Raw genomic sequence first — 20,624 nt, 5'->3', positions numbered from 1 at the left:
GTATGTATTTATTTATTTTTCTTAAAATATAGAAATCCATTGTTTCTTTACTTAAAAAAAAACAAATAAATACAAGGCATGCAGTGCTCTAGGGAGGAAGTGTTGCACACTTACCCATCCAGTATTTTGACTTCACACTCTGTCCCACCCATGATCTACCTAGACAACCAATCAGGTAGATCGATGGCAAAATGGAGCAAGAAATCAACACATTTGAAACAGTAGTGTAGCTTCATGAAGAGAAAGGTTTGAGATTGCATGAGGTAATCTTTTTTTGCTTCATAATTCTACTGACATTGAACTGGATATTTTGGATATTTTAGACATCTATTTCGACATAGTTCTCAGATGCCTCTGATTTTGCAGAATGCCCATGATTATTCTTTGTTTAATGCTTGCTGCTGCCAAACAGTAATGGCCACAGAACAGATCCCACAGCATGTCCAGACTCCTTAGAACATTTGTTCATGGGATTCAGTCTTTGTTTTCTATTGTACAGTCACTGCACTAGACTACATTTGATCCAAAGCATGAAGATGGAGATCAGGGATTATTTTGCAAAACCTACGTGATGTACCAGATTTGGTGGTGCATGCCAATTTTCAGTATTTCAGGCTGTTGGTAAATACTAAATGACCCTTTAACCCATGATTCCTGTAAGCTGTAACTTTTTAAATTTTGTATGAAGCATCTCTGGGCAGGTCAAGGCTAGGAGGTGAAAGTACACAGGATGTCAGATATTTAGCTGTCTGAGAAAGGAATCCTTTGTTAAGCAGAAGAATTAACAAGCATAATGTTCAGTAACTAGTCTCATCACATGGTTCCTCAGTGCATGCCCTGTGAGTATTATTTTTTTCCAAGTTCTCACTTACAGATAACTCTGCAATGCGTTTTCAGTGTTTCAGCTGCATTCAGCGCCATCCGAGCTGATAATACTTTCTTCACTTGCTGTACTTGTACTTGCACTATGCAATGATCACTACTATTTTGAGCATTTCCAAAGTATTTATTTAAATTTTCTGGCAAAAATAGTCATTCCCTGTTTGTTGGCTTTTCTAGTCCGAGCATCTTCACATCTCTTTGCAGAGGGCAAATTAACCAGACACTTTGTTGCTTGGTAGTTGTTTATTGTTTAATCTACACTTGAGAACTGCTTTTGCTGTGCTTTTACATTAAGAAATTGCAGCATCAGACATCTTGTTGCAGAAGGTGTTTACCTGGTCTCCCTGAGTTGGGAAGCACTGCTAATTGTTTGCTGTTTAAATTGCACTTGAGAGCTAGTTTTGCTGTGCTTTTACATTAAGAGATTCCAGGGTCAGGCGTCTTGTGACAGAAGGTGTTTACTTGGGCTGTATGAGCTGGAAAGCTCTGCAGAATGCTCAAAGTGTGGTTGTGTATTTGCTAGAGGCTATAAGAGTCAGTCTACAAGTTATTTCTCTACTATAAATCAGGTAAGTTTCAAGACTCTTTGTTCACTTACAGAGACCTCTGCAACACCTTTCTAGTGTTTCAACTGCATCCAGAGGCATCTAAGGTAAGATAAGAATGTTTTCTTTATTAACTACAATTGATTTTTACAGTGATCACTACTGTTTTTGAACATTTTTTTAAAACATTTATTTAATTTTGTGTCATAAATAGTAATTTATCTGTTTGATGGCTTTTTCTAGTCTGTGTGCCTCTAAATCTATTTGTAGAAGGACAAATTAGCAAGGGAGTTAGTTGTTTTGTAGCTGTTTGTTCAGTCTGCATTTGAAAGCTGATTTTGCTGTGCTTTTACATTAAGAAATTCCAGGATTAGACATCTTGTGGCAGAAGGTGTTTACCTGGTCTCTATGAGTTTGTAGTTACTGCAGAAAGCTCAAAGTGTGGTTGTTTATTGGCTGGAGGGCATAGGAGTCAGTTTACAAGCTTTTTTCTCTACTATAAATCAGGCAAGTTGCAAGGCTCTTTGTTCACTTACAGAGAACCCTGCAATGCTTTTCAAGTGTTTCAACTGCATCCAGATTCTTCCAAGCTAAGATAAGAATATTTTATTGATTAATTGTACTTGTACTTGCTTTATAAAATGTTCACTAGTGTTTTTGAGCATTTTGTAAATCGTGTTTAATTTGTGGTAAAAAATAGTAATTTCTCTGTTTGTTGGCTTTTCTAGTCCATGTGTCTCCAAATCTCTTTGCAGAAGGGTGAATTAGCCTGGGACTTAGTTGTTTGGTGTTTGTTGTTGATTCTTTCTCTGTGTGGAGTTGTCCACCAGGCCACAGCAGTTAGTAGTGCCCCGTATAATAGTAAATGCAGAGACAGTAAAATTTACCTATAAAATTAGGATTAGATCCAAAACCTGTTAAACAGTGTGGGATTGAGTGGAAACAAGTTTAGAGCAGCTAGCTTGTGTATCAAATAACATTACCATATCCTAGCATTATATAACATCTTGCCCTTAATCTTAGATAAACTATCTTATGAGACCCATATGAAAACCCATTCTTTAATCCTACAGGACCAGACAACATGGATATGCAATTTACAAATGTCTCTATGGCCAGCATGGCAGATTTAGGCAACCTAAGGCAGTGTAGGAATTGTCTCATGTTCTCAGACAGCCAGTTAGTCATTAAAGAAAATAACACACTATTTAAGAGATGTAAATACACAACTTCCTTGGAGGCAAAAATCTCACATACAAATGAGGTTGTCAGGAATACCCATACTATATCTCTCACACATACCATTTACCACACATACACATACAGATTGTCTCATGCTGAGGTGATTAAAAGAAACCTTTCCACATCTCAAAGACTTCCACAGTCACCTAATTGCCACACTGCTCCTCAGCAGTCACTAAAGCACTCACCAAAAGCAACACCAAAATCTCACATAAGCCTACACCTAATGGTCACCAAAGTGTAAAGCCCATAAGGCAGTCATACACTTTATCTAATACTCTTGTTCTTCAGGATTCCATTCTGCAACATACAGATGCCCCACTCACCAAGTTGGACAAGGAGAAGATAATGCTTAGCTGCCTGTCTGAAGCCAGGATCCACAGTAACATGCATGCACTCAAGTTAATGCATCCCGGGTATCAATATAATTCTATCATAGCCCATGTGGGTATAAATGATCTAAGACATACCTCACTGGACTATATGAAAAGAGTCATGATGGATATCTCTGAATATGTGTCACATATAAGTATGGCCTTGCACTGAGGAGCCTTCTATCTTCAGCAGTGATGATGCTACAGTATGATCAAAAAATGATTGCTTTTAATAAGTATTGGCTTAATTTCTGGTGTCACACCAGGGGGATCCAATATTTGTCAGCGTGGGAGGGCATGGTCAAAAGACCATGCTGTTTTTCCAAAGATGGGTTGCACATGTCTCCATAGACTTTCAGATATTGCCTAAAACTTTATCCACACCCTGAGAGCCTTTTTATACAATGCCAAAAAGACAAAACTGCCAACATAGTGAAAATACCTACAATAAACCTTAAGGTGTTACTCCTCAAAGCTCGGAGCCTAAATAAAACAATTCATACCCTTCAAGCCCTCCTCACTCTGGAGATGTTAGATATCTGTGCCATGACCAAGACCTGGTTTAAAGCCATAGAATGTACTCCAGAAGTGCAAGGCTACAGTGCCCTCAAAAAAATATACACCAAAACAGCACAGACTGGAAACAAAGTTGGAGGTGTTTTGCTATATGTTAGCAACAAACATACCTCCAGTTTGATTAAATGGGATGATACCATGGAGCTCATCCACACAGAAGTTAACACAGCTAAGATCTCTCCCTATATCATGGCCAGCTACAAGTCGCCATCTATAACCTAAAGTCCCACAAGTTTTACTTAAATCTACTAGAGGTGCTCACCATCCAACCAAACACCCTATTCATGGGTGACTATAACTACCCCTTTATAGATTGGGAAACATACATTGCCTCAAACTCAAAGGCATAACACTTCCTGGACTTTACTAACACAAATACCCTGGAACAGACAGTGCACGTTAAACCCACTTATAAGATGTTTGTGTTTCCCCCCAAGACACAAACATCTTGCAAGTGAGTTTAACATAGATACGTGACTGATGCCACAACCATGACCTAAAACCTAACGCCAAAAAACATACTGGATCTGGTACTCACCAACATGGGAAAGTGTTAATCCCCCCCCTCCATGTCACGTCCTCACTATTGAGGTCAGATCACAAAGATATCTCATTTGAAATAAAAATCAACCCAGAAAATCTAGCTAAACCAGTAATAGGAACAATTCAAAGGCAAACTACATTCTATTAAGTGACAGTTTGTCAAAATTCATGCCCCCCAACCCCAAGATCACAGCAACCTATGCAGAATTATTGAGTCACTATACAAATGGAATGGCTGCATAAAAGCTGCCACACCTGTTACAAATAAACCCCAAACAAACACTAAAGACAAACCCCACTAGTGAAATCCTTACTTAAACAGGGGATATTAAAAAGAAGAAAACTCATGGCTATAATCAGGAAAAGCAATTCCATTAAATACAAGTGTTCTCTTATAAAACTAAACAAAAAACTAAGACATCTAATTAAATCCAACAAGGCCAACTATGAGGTCAGAATAGCCATGAGACAACCAGAAAGCCTTGTTCAGTAACATCTGGAACCTTGGAGGCAACACAGCAGTATGTTAAACTGGTGGTGAACAATACCATCTACACTGATCAGGGTGACATAGCAAATCTACTGGCTGATAAATTAATCTCAAACGTCACCCCCCCATTCTCCCCCAGCTCCATCGGGTGAAATCCTCTCCAACATACTTCCCTTAGCTATTAGCAGGGACCAGGTGCTTGCAGCACTTGCTTAAGCCAAGAACATCACCTTCATGTCTCTGACAACATTCCTGGCTGCCTACTGAACAGTCTAAAGCAGCCTACATTCCTAGTGAATGGAGGACCACAACAGTCATTCCCCACCACAAGGATAGACCATCAACTGACCCAGGGTACTACAAGCCCATTAGTCTAACAAGCCTAATATGCAAAGCCATGGAATGAATTATCATGGAAATGATAAACAAGGACATTGGCAACCAACAGACCCTGGATCTATCCCAGTGTGGCTTTGTTAAGGGATGATCATGTCTTCCTAACTTGGTTGACTTCTTTGAGAGGGTCACCAAGACAATGGACAAAGGTAAAACTATGCATATTATGTAACTCAAAATGGCTACGGCATTTGATACAATACCCCACTCAGGTGTTGTTGACAAGCTCTCTGAGATAGGCATAAACCCTTACATAACTAGCTGGATTGATGGCTCTATCACAGCCAGCTCAAAAAAAACAGAAGGTCAGCAGACTGTAGTATGTAAATGCTTTATTAAAGAATATATAAGTAGAGCAGTAACAAACAAGTTTCGGCTAAACAAATTGAGACACCTTCATCAGTGTTAATCATTAACACTGATGAAGGCTACTTAATTTGTTTAGCTGAAACCGGTTTGTTACTGCTCTATTTATATATGCTTTAATAAAGCATTTACATACTACACTCTGCTGGCCTTCTGTTTTTTTGAGTTGGACTTATCCTTTTTGAGGCTGTGCAGTTGCCGTACTTGCAAGGGTTGTTTTATTCTGGATCACAGACAGGACCCAAGAAGTCAGGAGCAGTGACACCATCTCCACCAAGAGACCAACCACCAGTGGAGCACTCAGGGGATCCGTGCTGGGCCATCTCCTGTTTGGCATCTTCTTCTCGGAAATCAAGGTTAATGTTAAAGGCCTCTGGCTCACCAAGCTCACAGATGACTGTAAATTGGGAGCTATTATAGATTTCCACCAAGGCACAAACATCTTGCAAGTGGGTTTAACACAGATAAATGGCTGATGCCTAAGCCATGGCATAAGACAAAATGACAAAAATGCATTATAATGCACTTTGGGAAACTGTCAACCAAAATTAATTACTCCATCGATAAGACACCCCTAGGAGTTGACCCAGCAGTAAGGTATCTGGGAACATATGCAGACAGCAATCTGACCTTTGACCAACATGTAGCTAAGATAATATGAAAATTATTATATGCCACCCAACTTATACCTAAGGGTATGGCATCCAGGGCCAAGAAAGTTATATTACCACTCTACTCGGCCCTTATCAGATCTATCATTGAATACAACGCTTCCTTTGGAATGTATCTAACCAGACACTTGCACCAATTGGAATGCCCACAAAAGTTTCTCATCAGGAGAATTCAGGGCATGAATACTCTGTCTTACACTGATCACCTAAAAATTCTGTCTCTGAATTCAATCTCCTACAGGGTGCTGAGAGGGATCTTAGCCTGGCTTATAAGGCTTCCTCAGATGCAGCCCTGATGGATCTGTTGCATATGCACAAAACAAACAGCACCAGAAACACTAGATCCAGGGATCTCAACTTCGCTTATAACATAAACAGAACATGCTGGAGAGACAGATATGCATCCCAAAGGATCACTGCACTATGGAATAGGCTTCCCACCCATGTAAAACAGAGTTCATCTCTGACCCTATTCAAATGAAACCTTCACAACTGGATGGGAAACTGTAAAGTTATACTGGTCTGGCCCCCATGTCCCTTATGGACAGAGGGTGTCAACAAGAAACATGTTATCCTAACACCCCCACCCCCACAAATCCTTAGACACCTGCCTACTAACATGCACCCCATATGACACTTGGAACCCAAATGGTTTGGGGTACACAGCTAGGCTCATAAGGGCCATAGTGGTCATTAGCCTAGAAACAACCTATGAACCTATGACAGCTGCAACAAGGGCGTGTAAGCACTGGGAATACTACTCAGCATGCTCTCAATGTGTTTGTGCAAGATGTCTGGACAAAGCCAAAAATAATGAGGGGAGCAAAGGCCCAAAATCAGGGATATATTTTAAATGTTGCTGTTATAAATATCAAAATTTGCTACAATGACAGCTTTTACATTTACATTACTTTTCTGAAGAGTATAAAATATGAAACTCAAAAGTACAATTATATGGTGACTTGAATCGTCAATGTTCTGCTAGAAAACCATAGATTTTCTGAGGAGCAAACCAAAAATATTAGGCAAAACTTCAGACATCCTGTGAAACTCTGATCAGTTGAGAAGTATACTGCCTGATGTGACCAGCAGACAGAACAGATAACAAATGCCTAAGAAAGAGAAGCTTCCATAATGTAACTCACATAAACATTTGTATTCACATTTAGTAATTTGTTTTTTTTTCATCCTGTTTAAAAATAATACTGACTCACCTTCTTGAACTGAAGAATAAATATGCCATCTTACAGAATTCTTATATCCTTCATGTTGCTTAGATTTGTGGAACACTGTGGTGTTTGCTCTAAAATATGCTGCAAAATGAATGGTCTTAAAATATGAAATAATGTACAGCACCTATGTTTTATGCAATATTTGTGAGGACAAATTAAAAGCATTGGGTATTTCCTTATCCCTATGACCTGCTGTAAAAATACATCATGCATCTTTTCAGAAAAAATGCTTTGACATAGAGTAGCTAGATGCTCTGTCTGCACTTAACCACTGAAAGGATGTTCTATTTATACTGAGGGCAGTAATAGAGGTCAGTGGATGGTATATTTAAGCTCTTCGAAGGTTTTATGATTATTTTGCATCATTTTGTCACTCAGTTTTTGAAACTTGTTCCTAAGTAGTATTCCATAATCCTGCTGAAAGTGGGAGGCATTATATGATATTCTGATTATATACCAATTAGTTGTCCAGATTTCTGGCCAGATATATCTAATTTTCATGAATATTTGTACCTATTTTCATTGTCTGCAGTTTGAGAGGTATGGTTGTCTGATATGCTTGCTACATGCCTCATAATATTTTGATTTTCTGGTAAATCAGTGAGGATTGCAGTCAGTCAAAAAACATTAGGTATTAGAGTTCCATGTTTTTTATTTGTTGTTCTGTTAAATAAGCAAATTAGAGTAACATATAAGAATGATGACCTGTGGATATGACTAATTCTGACTTTGCATGATTACTATGATTTATGTGAAACAGCCTAGAATCATTTATTGTGTGTGTGTATGGCTACTGTTTTCATGGGACAAAGCCGAGACATAATACAGGGCTACCTTGTTTTATTACAATCAGATATCTGAAGTGCAGACAAAGTAGCTATAAAGCTGGGTAGAAGCTGTCTTTAGAAAGTAATTTATTCTCTTGTTGTTTTCCCCTTATAAACATTCACTATCTGGCTTTGTAGCACTGGTGTGCATATCAGGATTAAGGCAATTTGTGTGAAGCAATTTAGAATATTTTATTGTGCAGCTACTCTTTGCATAGCCGTCATGGCCATTATTTTTTATCAAAGTTGCCTGAAGTGTTGTGTGAGGGTGGGAGTTGACTGCTGCAAGTACCTAACCCACTTGTTGTTTGCTCAGTTTAAACAGTCACTATCTTACGTTGCCAGACTAGTGTGCATCTGTATTAAGTAAGATGGACTGCTTAACTGGAGATGTGAGATGTACACAAAGTCACTACAAATACTGGGGCTGTCTGCAGACGAAATGAATAGCTGCTGATGTTGCCTGCTCATTATTTTGGCTTTGCAGGACTAATGTGATTTGTGTAAAATAACTTGGAACATTAATGTGTGGTGCAAAGGTGAAATACATTACATGGTTATCCTCTTTTATCAATCTGAACTGAACAGAAGGTTGTTTGGAGGAAAGTAACTGACTGTCATCACCCACTCAGTTTAAACAGACATCTTTCAAAAAAATAAGGCATAAAATGCATCACAGAACATCCAGACGTTCAGAGCTTCTAGAGGCCTGGTGGCCCCCTCACTTCAAGACTACATAAGGGAATTTTGACAGAAACTTAGTGGTGGCCCCTGCCTGAAAACCATCTAATCTAAAACTGCCCTGCTCAGAATTCTGCACAGAATGTCACTGCAGCTTGTTTAGAAGGCCAGGGATGATGGCTTTGTTTCTTTAATTTTCTTCCCCAAACCTCAGAAATATGCACAGGCCCACTCTAGCTTGTGCTGGTTGGGGAGAGTTTGGTCATTATTTCTCTACCTTCCTTCAGACATCAGAAGTGTGCACAAATGGTCACTATAACTTGTATAGGAGTGTACTGGTAGGGGTAACAGGTTGGAAACATTACTGTGATTATTATTTTTTTCACTTTCTTCATAATCAAAAATCAGATGTATGTACAGGTAGCTATCTTTTGTGGGGGGGGGGGTGAGGAGGTCTATTGTCTGTGTGACAGCAACAAGTGGAAATATGTTGCGCTTTATCTTCTAAGTTCATTATGAACTGGTATTTTGTCAGCTCTGAGCATATCCACAATCTTCTGCTGTTCATGGCCTTTCATTCTTAACTCTCAGCTTACTTCTTACACTGATTGCCTTAGGTTACTTTCTCTTTCTCTATTTCTATATCCCAAAACCATGTCTTTAATCTTCATGCTATTAGCTATACCCTGACTGGGATTCATAGACAAACAGTGCTTAGTGCAACAATGCAGTGTGCAGGGATTCAGACACAATGTGTAATGCATGTCTTCTTAGCTGTGAGACATGCTTCTCCAAGAACTCCTGAATATTGATGATGCATAACTGTGCACTGCTCATCTATAAAACTCAGACCCTGTTTTTATGACATAATTTTTGTGTCTATGACAGGCCTTTGACAGGCATTTTTTGGTTTTGTATATATATTTTTACATTTTACAAATGCAGATCTCAGTTGCTTCTCTGGCAATCAGAGATGGGGCTTTGGATTGGCTTGAACATTGTTAGCTGAGACCCACCCCACTGGCACACCCCATTGCTGTTGCCTTCTTACTAACTGAAACAAGCTATCTTGTGTGATTTTTCATACTAGTCCCTTTCACCACTCTCTACAGTTTTGGCCTACTTACTGTTTCTTTAACATCTCCTTTTCCCTTTCTGTACGCAGCAATACTTTTCTACCCATCAAAGGTCTGTTTTGTTATTGGTTTGAACTGAGTTTATATTATATTTGACTGCCAATCTTGACTCATATTTCGCAGATTCCAAATCAGAGCTACATTTGGCTACTGAGGGCTTCCTATTGGTATATGATTTTGAGCATTAGGATTAGGTAACTCTAACTCTGTCTTATTTACGTCACTAAACTCCCCAGCTTACCCCTATTTTGATTAATTTCTTTATACAATAGCACATAAACCTAAGCCATAGTATTCTTTCTCCAAACATCTTTATTACATTTTCACATATGACAAAGGCAATCTTACATTTATATAAATGAAAAACATACAAAATTATACCAGTTTACTTGCAAACAGTTTACATCACAGATGCCATTGAAACAACTGTAGTTGCAAACATTATATATCACTTATAAACCATCCAGTCATTGTCAGTTAAGCATTATGACTCATTCAAATCCTACCTCTTAAACCTCTTTCCTGCTCTGCATATATTGTTCCCACAATTCCCATTTTTCCTATGTAGTTTGCTCCTTCCCTTTTCTAAAGATCCCAATTCTAGTTGTTTTATCTCTGTTACTAACTTCACCACTTCTAGTAAAGTTGTTGTAGACTTTGATTTCCATTTTCTAGTAATTGCTTTTTAGGCAGCCACCATAATTAGACTCAGCAAAGCTTTACTATGTCTAGGCAATTCCAATTCTGTAACATATCTCAAAAATCATCTCCCTAGTTAGTCTAATCTGCTCACCCAGTATCTCAGACAGAGTGGTCTACAGGGAATCTCTAAAGTCTGCCAGCTCATTACACTCCCAAAAAATATGTTTCCAGCTGCCTCTTTCTTGCCTGTCACACCTCTATAAACCACAGTGTTAGTAGTATTTTTGGTAAACCACATTTGTTCCCATTTTACTTGGACACCGATCCTCACAGGGAATATTTAGGTGCACCTTTAACCCTGCAGATTTTATTTTATTTGACATTTGTTTACTGGGATAATCCAACTGGGTTAAAAATAACCTGATTTCAGTGGAGGCCCAGGGAGAAAGCTCCACATTTATACATTACACTACATAGCACACGTTGCATCATTATTTTTTGAGTATATACACAGATACAACACAATACATATACATTACAATATATATGCTCAAGATGCATCATTACTTTAAGTACATACATAGATAAAAAATGCAATATTGGGAAACGTATTTGTTTAGACTTTAACATATTACATAGAGATTAATTTGCATAAGCTATGCATAAATAACTATTATACAATGACCCTCAATCAATATTCCAAAACATGCACACTGATTGGTCAGCATGCCCGTTGTAAATCAGACTTATACTAATGGGAAAAGGTCCGGTTGCCTGGACTTTTTCCATTAGTATGTCTTTTTTTTTTTTTTTTAGACAGTAACGGAGAACAGAAGAGCTCCGTTGCTGTAATCTCGCTATGTTAAACGGGTTTAACATAGCGAGATAGCTTAAAAAAAGCAACGGTGATCTTCCTTTTTCTGTTGCTTTTTTTAAAGCTGTCTCGCTATATTAAACTCTTTTAACATAGCAAGACACTTTTAAAAAAGCAACGGAGATCTTCCTTTCTCCATTGCTTCCACGCACAGCTCTGATGTACTGCATGAGCGTACGCATGCGGAGTGCATCAGAACTGCCACTGAATACCGGACAGCTGCGGAAGGGCAGCACGGAGACATTATACAATGCCATTATTTAAGAAAAGTAAATACTTTTTTCTTAAATAATGTCATTGTATAATAGCAATAACCCAATTCTGGGTGTGGGTAATGCTGGATTTACCCACAGTTGTCTTTGTTTGGCCACTCAGGGTTCGCCCTCGTGACCAAACCACACCAACCGTGGGTAAATCCAGCATTACCCACACCCAGGCATGGTTTATTGCTTAAATACTATGTATCCATGTTCCATGTAGCAGGTTGAGTTATAGCAAAAGGAATGGTTTTCTGAAAGCCTCTAGCTTTTTACATTTTGAAAGCAGTTTAAGTCTTTACTTTGTACAGGTTTGCAGAGACCTTTCTAAATGGTTGGTCTTTGCTTATCTCCTGTTTTGCTTCTTGTGTAATTTTCTATAATTTAAAACTAGAATATAGAATAAAGGTTCTATAGAGATGGGTGAGAAATTCCAGCGCAGTATCTATTGCTCACAGTGTCCAATTTTAATAATGGAAACAGTATCAGAAAATATAAAAGTAAATGGAGGTGTGGGATAGAGAGGGGTTAGGGAGATTAGCCTAGGGTTACATATGTGCTTGTGTCAGGAAATAATAAAATCAAATGGATGTGGGGGATACAGAGGAGAACAGAGAGGAGTTAAAGGAGTTTAGCTTGGGGTTAAGCATGTGCATAACCATCAGTTGTGTATGTGTTCCTTTAGTGAGGCTTTAAATAGTGGCAGGCTAGGAGTTAATCTGGTGTTTGGTGCGAGTGCATTCCATGATTTGGAATTTGTGTATACGTATAGGGATTTACCTGTTTTTTTGGAAGGTTTGTAGGTTTCAAGTAGGTTTTTATCTTCTGATCTCAGTGTCCTGGATGGTTTGTAATGTTTGATTAGGTTTGCTAGGGCAGGACAGGAAGTGGGTTTGTAGAGTAAGTTATGTAAAGTGATTAATTGGATATATGATAGCTGGACTGGTAGTTCAAGCCAGTCTAATTGTTGCAGTGGTTTACAGTGGTGTGTTGGTATTTCTACCATACTGTTCATACACACTGTAAACTCTGCTTGCAATTACTGTTTTCCTCTTTTTCTTTTCCATAGATTCCCAAATTATATATATTTTGGGTGTTACACATATTTGCCTTTTTTTCTTTTCCCTAATCTAGGCTATTTAGCAATTTATGTTACCTAGTTTTATATCAGACACCTTTCATTGTACATACCCATTTGGGGTGCTATTTTTCACTTAGAACCCTAATTCTCACTGTATCTCCCCCCCACCACACACACACACACACACACACACACACACACACACACACACACACACACACCTTTTGCCAGATACATTCTTTGACTGTTTCAGAACAACTTATCTTAAATCTTAAATCCTAGTTTGCCCTTCTACCTGCCTAGTTGATTAAATTAATTTGTTGTCTCAGATTTATTTATTTTTCGAATTTTTTAATTTCCTGTTGTATCTTCATAGGTTCATAGGTTCATACTAGGCTATCTGCCCTAGGGCATTTATAAGCCTAGCCAGAGTGTGTTTGGCTTTCGCCACCCATTTTAAATTAATTTTGCTATGCCCCTTTTCGAGGTTAGTATACTGTGCCTCTGTCTAACAGCGACACAGAAGTGATACCCAGGGTAAACCTACGATCTCCCATCCACTCATCAAGATTCCTCTTGAAGAGAGTCAATGAGGGACTCTGCCTACCTGGACTGGGATTTTGTTCCAGAGTGAAGGGAGCCTCTGGGTTATGAATCTGTCCCTCCAGCATGTCCTATTTATTTCAGTGCTGAGGTTCAAGTCTCTCGAGCACGTAGCTCGATGTGATTTGGATTTTCTGAGGTGCAGCATGTCCATTAATTCCGGGTTGGACATGGCTTTATACATCAGGCACAGATTGCCTCTGAGCAGGTGGTATGCCACTGAGTAAAGCTGGAGTTTCTTTAATGGGGCAGCATATGGCATCTGTTTGAGCCCTATGATCCTCTTGGTGAGGTACTTTTGGGGTCTTTCCAGTTGCTGCAGGTGTCTGGTAAGGTACATCCCAAAAGGGGCATTGTACTCAATTATGGGCCTGATGAGGGATGAGTAAAGAGGCACGATGACCTCCCCTGATCTAGATGTGAATCCCTTCATGATTAGGTGGGCTATATAAAATGTTTTTCTAACCACTTTGGCCATGTGGTTGTCAAATGAGAGATTGCTATCAACTTGGGTCCCCAGATCCCTAATTACTTCTTCTGTACTTAATGGATTACCACCTATGTGGTAATTTGTGGGCACTTTGTTTTTGCCAAAGGGGATTACTATACACTTTTTGGCATTTAGCTTGAGGCCATGGCTCTGGCACCAGTTGTCTGTTTCTATGAGGCCCTTTTGGAGGATGCTTGTGTCGGCTGGAGAGTCGATTATGGCGCCCAGTTTGCAGTCATCTGCGAACTTAGTCAGCCACAGTCCTTCCGTGTTGGCCTGTACCTCCGAGAAATATATACCGAACAAGAGAGGTCCCAGGACTGAGCCTTGGGGGCGCCACTTGTAACTGGTTTGGAGTCTGACATGGCTCCAGCAATTCTAGCCATGTGGGTTCTGTCCTTGAGCCAGTTTGCAACCCATCTAGTGACATAGGGGTTTATATTTAAGCTGGTGAGCTTATCTATAATGCCCGAGTGGGGTATTGTATCGAAGGCTTTTGCGAGGTCCAGGTAGGCTGTGTGGACCACCTTCCCCTCGTCAATGGCCTTGGTGACTGTTTCAAAGAAATCAACCAGGTTTAAGAGGCAGGATCTGCCCTTAACAAAGCCGAACTGGGTAGGATCCAGTGTCTGTAGGTCCCCAATATCTTTATTTATGAGGTCCATGATGATCCTTTCCATAGCTTTGCAGACCAAGCTAGTCAGGCTTATGGGGCGATAGTTTTCGGGATCCGTTGAGGCACCACCTTTGTGGAGAGGGACCACTGTTGCTGTACGCCACTCTTTGGGTACATATCCTGTAGTAAGGCTGAGATTGAACAGTAGTTTTATGTTTGGGTTTAGCTCTTCTTGGAGTTCATGTAGGACGCAGCCCGGGACACCGTCTGGTCCCATTGATGCTGTGTTTTTTGCTTTGGAGAGGGCAGCTCTTACCTGAGCATCTGAGATGTCAGGGGGGCAGCACTCTGCTGGGATAAATATTTGCTCTTTTGGTGGGGAGGGGGGGGGGGAGAAGTTTGCGCTGAACCTGTCAGCTAGGATGTTGGCAATGTCTGTGGGTTCGGTGTATTTTTTGTCATTTTGGACTAATTCTGAGCATATCTGGGAATTCCCACCCAGGTTTCTAACATAACTAAAGAAAGCCTTGTGATTATCCTTAGTGTCCTATGCAATTTTTCTCTCGAAGCTGGCCTTAGACGATTTTATGAGTGCCCATAGTTTTTTGCTACTACTGATCAGAGATGCCTTCCCTTTTTGGGATTTTGCTCTATCATGTAGTAGCTTCCTCCTTCTATTGTATAGTTTGTTTATGGCTGGGGTCCACCAGACAGGACGTCTGTCTTTGGAGGATTGGGTCTTGGTTTTATTTGGGATTGCATGATCTATGCATTCCTGAAGGTGTTCATAGAATGCGTTTATAAAGGATTCTGCGGTCTGGGCCATATTTTTCACAGGCCCGGGGGCTTTGAAGGATTCCACCTCAGATTTGAGGAGTGCAAAATTTGCTTTAGAGAAGTTTTTCACTGTGGTTTTCAGGGCAGGGGGTGGAGTCGGGATGTGAATATCCAGTGAGGTTAGTTTATGGTCTGATCTTGCCAGTGAGGGATACACTTCTGGTCTGGAGCATAGAGTCCCCATGTTGGTGATGATCAGGTCCAGTATGTTTTCCCCTCTTGTGGGAGTGGTAACAAGTTGTTCCATAGCATTTGAGTTTATAAATTCTAGGAACCTTTGGGCTAGGGTGTTGGAGCTAGAGTAATGCTCACAGTCTATGTTTGGGTAGTCGAAGTCGCCCAGTATAATGGTGTTTGGAGAGACCTTCATATTTTCCAGTGTTCTCAGGAAGGCAGAGTGGGGTTCCTGGGTTTGGGAGGGTGGTCTGTAGCAGGCTATAAACTGGAAGGTAGTTTTACCCACTGTTAGTTGCACATGGATAGTCTCTGATGCTTTGTGCTGTGTCACCAACCTGGAGGTGTGGGTATCTTTGACGAATATTGATACTCCCCCTCCTTTTGTAGTACGGTCCAAGTTTTGGCGCTGAAAAGCATGGTATGAGGTATAACCTAGTAGTGCTTGGGTGCTCTCGGGAGCCTTGAACCAGGTTTCTGTTACTGCACAGATATCGATGTTCTCCATACTAAGGAGAGTTTCGAGTTTTGATACCTATGGAGGTGGGTTTGTCTTTTGAGCCTTGCCTAAAAAAGGCACTATGGGGGTAGCAAGAGCCTTTGCCAATATCCGAAAGCCCAGGGGTGACAGGTGCAAGCCATCCCTAGCGAAGCATCGTGGCTTGTCGAGCATGTCATCCCAGGCTGACAGGCATTGGATCCCCTTTGAATGACACCAATACTTAAGCCAATTGTTGAAATTGATCATCTTGTCTTCATATTGTGGCATCATTCTTGGTGAGGGTAAGATGCTACTCAAGGTCAGGGTCATACCGGCCTGGGCTACATGCTCAGAGAGCTCCTCTAGGTCTCTTTTCATGTAGTCCAGGGAGGTACATCTCAGGTCATTCACACCAGCATGGACAATGACTGAGTCATATTTGTACTTGCCTTGGAGTGACCTGAGTGCTTGTGTTATGTGGCGGATCCTAGCGCCCGACAGGCAGCTCACCGTGACCTTCTCCTTGTTCAGCCTGGTGAGCGGGACGTCAGTGTGCCTGACGATAGAGTCACCTATTACAAGTGCATCAGGTGTGTTGTTTAGCCTTAAGGGCTATGACTGTTCGGCCCACTGGCTTTGTGAGCTATGTGTTGCACGAGTTTTGTTTTGGGGTAGCGGTTGCTTGGGTGTTTGCTTTGGAGGTCTCTGCTGCTTAGGCAGATTTTTATTTAAAGCCTCCGAGTATGTTTTTGTGTGTTTATGTGTTTGGTTTGCTGTCGTGGTAGGTCTATGTGAGATTGGAATTGTAGTGAATGTGGTTTCCTTCTCCTCCTGACTGGTTTCGCCAGTACTGAGTTGAGAGAGCTTAGCCTCCAGTATGGCTATATGGTTGCATCTGTCACATGTGTTGGCATTTGTTGGGAGGAGGAGAGGGTTGTCTGTGTACATGAGGCAGTTGTAACATTGCCTCAAGAGTCCGAGATTCACCAGCTGGACTGGAGAGGAGATTGACAACTGACCTTTGGACATGCTGGAATAGTATTGGGAATTCCTTTATAATTGAAAAAAAAGGGCCAAAGGGGAACGAGGTACTCAAGGGGAGTTTGTGAGGGTGTAGTGCTTTTAATATTTTAGTGCTGACTTATATAATTGCTTTAGTGAGCAAGTGCCAGGTAACTTAAATGCAATGTGTTTCAGGTAACTTAAATGCAAAAACGACAAACAGTAACTTTCTTTCAAGTGAAACAAGGAAATAAGTACAGTAAGCAAAGCAGATATAACTAAGGGTCCACAGAAGCATTGAAAAGTCGCGTTTTAGGTGGAATTAGCGTTTCAGGGAAATAACAAGCAAACAAACAAGCAGCATACAAATAAAGCTAGATTCAGCAGGCCTGGATCTAGTCTATGCTACAGCAAACAAGGTGTGCCAATTTCAGTAAGAAACAGTTCAAATATGCAGGCACTATAAGCCTTTAACCAGAAATTCCCAGCTCAGAAGGGCTTTTCTGCTTTTCACTTCTTCCCTTGGGCTCATGTCCAGTGAAATAAGTGAATTGTTTGTCTTTGTCTGTAGCAAGATCAAAAGGCCCATCATCCACCATTATTTAGAAATGTTATTTGCTCCTAGCTCCTGTGACATGTTCTGTCACCGATTCCTGAAATAAGACTAGCTTAAGCTTCTCAGGCATAAATTCAGTTTTTATTGACTAATCATATTATTTATCAACATTCTAAACTGCTCTGCTTTCAGAAGTCATACCTCCTACTTCTCAGTAGGTTATAATTCCTTAAACTCTGGTTAGAAGGGGATATGCCGCACATACACATGTAGTAATCTTTGCAAAATTAGTATACTGCTTAGTCAATCTTGCAACTATTACTGGTGACTGATGTTATATAAAGTTTGGAAGCATAACCTGTTACAGATTATAAAATAATGAGGAATTATAGAAGACTCTCAGAAATATTCAGTGGGTACACCACACACACACACACACACACACACACACACACACACACACACACACACACACACACACACACACACACACACACACATGCACACTAATAGCAGCATATGTGACAAAATCAGAATTACCCAGGAATACATACAGATATGAAGTTTCCATTAGCATGGATTCATGTATGTACATCTGATAAGACCGCACAGCTATAAGTACTGAGGGTGTGCGTTGTGTACATTACTACATGCACTACACTTGATGTAACTTATGTAGAGGCAGTCAAACTGGAATGATAATAATCCACAGCTACTGGATGGTGTGTTAGATTTTTTAGCTGATGCATTGCTAGCTCAATTTTGCTAAATCTCAGTAAACTGAGCTTTTAGTTTTGGAAGCTTGTAGTTGCTCTGAAACAAAATGGTTGTAGGGTTGTAGTTTTGCTTCACACATTTCTTTGATTTCTTGCTATATTGCTGAATTGTTTTAGCATTCAGGATATCTTTCTTTTAACCTCAGATCACAGCCATAGCTAGGTCATCTGGTGCCCAGGACATATATCAGTCTGGTACTCCCCTCAACCTGCCTTAGAGGGCTAAAAATAGTTGACTGCAGTTAATACTCATGGGTAACATTAACATTTGCTTTCGCAATGAGCATTTTGACTTTGCAAATGCCATTATTTTTGTCAACCATAATTTAAAACATACTCTTGACTTGGTGTCCCAACTTCTTGTGTCTACCCCTGATTTAGTGATGGAACCAGTTTCTTGGTCAGACCACGACCTTGTTTGTTTTGCAGTTGTTTTACCTCAACCATACCTCCCTGATCTTGTGGAAACCATGAAGTTGATGGCTGAAATTGGTGGGTAATTTGTTCCTGTCTTCTATCAGTACCTTCTGGTACTCAGTATGGATAATCAGAATGAGCTGCATGTAGCCTATAATATAGCTAAGAGTTCTACATTGGATTTGCTTGCCCCCAGATCATATATACCCTGTCAAACTTACCCCACATGTGCCTCAATGCAATACCAAGCTTCAAGAGCTTAGGAGACTGGGGTAGATGTTTGAGCATAAATGAAAACTTACACTGTAGTAAAAAGTTGGGTCAATTCTTAGTAAATACTGGTACACAACAGAATATAACATAATTCGCACCAGGAACAATGTATAAGGGCAGCGTTTATTTAACAAACTGCTAAAACAATAAACTTTCTTGCTCTCAACATTTCTTCATGCTATATGAAAAAATGTCATTCTCATAAGTATTTATGACAGCTTCCTATCCAATAATACATACTCAAAAAAAAACAAACTTCACAGCACATGTATAAATTATTTTGAAAACATAATAAATAATTAATAAAGCACATGTGATAACCATTAATGCCTCAAGCATCTAGCTTAAAACTGTTTTTATTATACAGAAGAATTTTCAGCCAGGTGGTTTTGTTGCATTAATTTCCATTGTCATTTATGTTTTGTCATCTCTGCATAATTAGACAAATCACCTTTCCTTAGATATTTATGAATAATTTGTAAAGCCAATAATTTAAATACATAAATCTCACTCTCTGCTATCATATTTTCAGCTAACGTATTATGCTTATTGTGATGCCCCAGCACTGGCCCAGCAACCAGGGAGCCTCAATCCTCACCACTTGCAACAGTGGGGGACGTACACACTGGGAAGATGGCAAGTACACACACAGTAAAATGCAATTTCCCTTAAGAGTACACAGAGACCACAGTCAGTCTGGGGCTGGGTTCTCCCTATTTCTCCACATCCCCAATAAGACTCCCCATTGGCACAGCTATAGAGTTGAGATCTCGGCTGAGTGGCCAAGCCAAGACATCCAGCATCCTTTCTGTCCAACCAGTGCTTCATGTGCCTGCCCAAGTAACTGACACACACACACACACACACACACACACACACACACACACACACACACACACACACACACACACACACACACACTCTTTGAGATTTGATTTACACACACACACACACACACACACACACACACACACACACACACACACACACACACACCTGGGAAAGGCTGGCACAGGTTTACTGGCTATGCTCCCTTCTGCCCAGACTATAAGGTAGTTTGGACTGTCACCAGCCACTCCTTCTCAGCTACTTTAAGGATCTTAGCAAAGGGTGTCCAATCTTACTGTATAATGTTACTATTAATGCACATGGTAATTTGACCAACAGCAAGGCTATTAGGAGTGGCCTGCACAATGTCACCAAAATAGATATGCAAGTACTATAAGAGCTTACAATATATCTCACCAACATCGGCCACAGTGATAGGTTTAGATATATTTAATAATAAATAATAAAATAATAAGAAAATACTCAGTAAACAATCACAGTTACTTCAGAGTTCAAAATCACAGGAAATATTTAAAACAACATTGCGGGACAGTCTCAAATAAGTAAAGAAAAACATCTAAATTAAGCTCAGCTATATTCCTGATTATATCTAAAAGAAATTACTGTATCTTTGTTAACATACTATTACAGCAAGGGAAGTGTGGTAAATGGATCTTCTAGCTGATGTTGCTGGGTCCAAATCAGAATATAGAATACTCTGTCTCTCTCAGAGAGTTCTTAAATTAGTATCTCAAA

General features: G+C 40.0%; 1 protein-coding gene across 1 annotated transcript in view; it reads left to right on the top strand.

The window, feature by feature from the left end:
* LOC122801053 (O-acyltransferase like protein-like) overlaps nt 1-20,624 on the top strand; it is a 676,941-nt gene that overhangs the window by 173,087 nt on the left and 483,230 nt on the right. The window lies entirely within an intron of this gene.

The sequence above is a fragment of the Protopterus annectens genome, chromosome 1.part0 (genome assembly GCF_019279795.1).
Source record: "Protopterus annectens isolate FY-2018-M chromosome 1.part0, PAN1.0, whole genome shotgun sequence".
In the NCBI taxonomy this organism is placed as follows: Eukaryota; Metazoa; Chordata; order Ceratodontiformes; family Protopteridae; genus Protopterus; species Protopterus annectens.
Note: the sequence above shows the minus strand (reverse complement) of the source record. Positions and strands in the feature narration are given on the sequence as shown.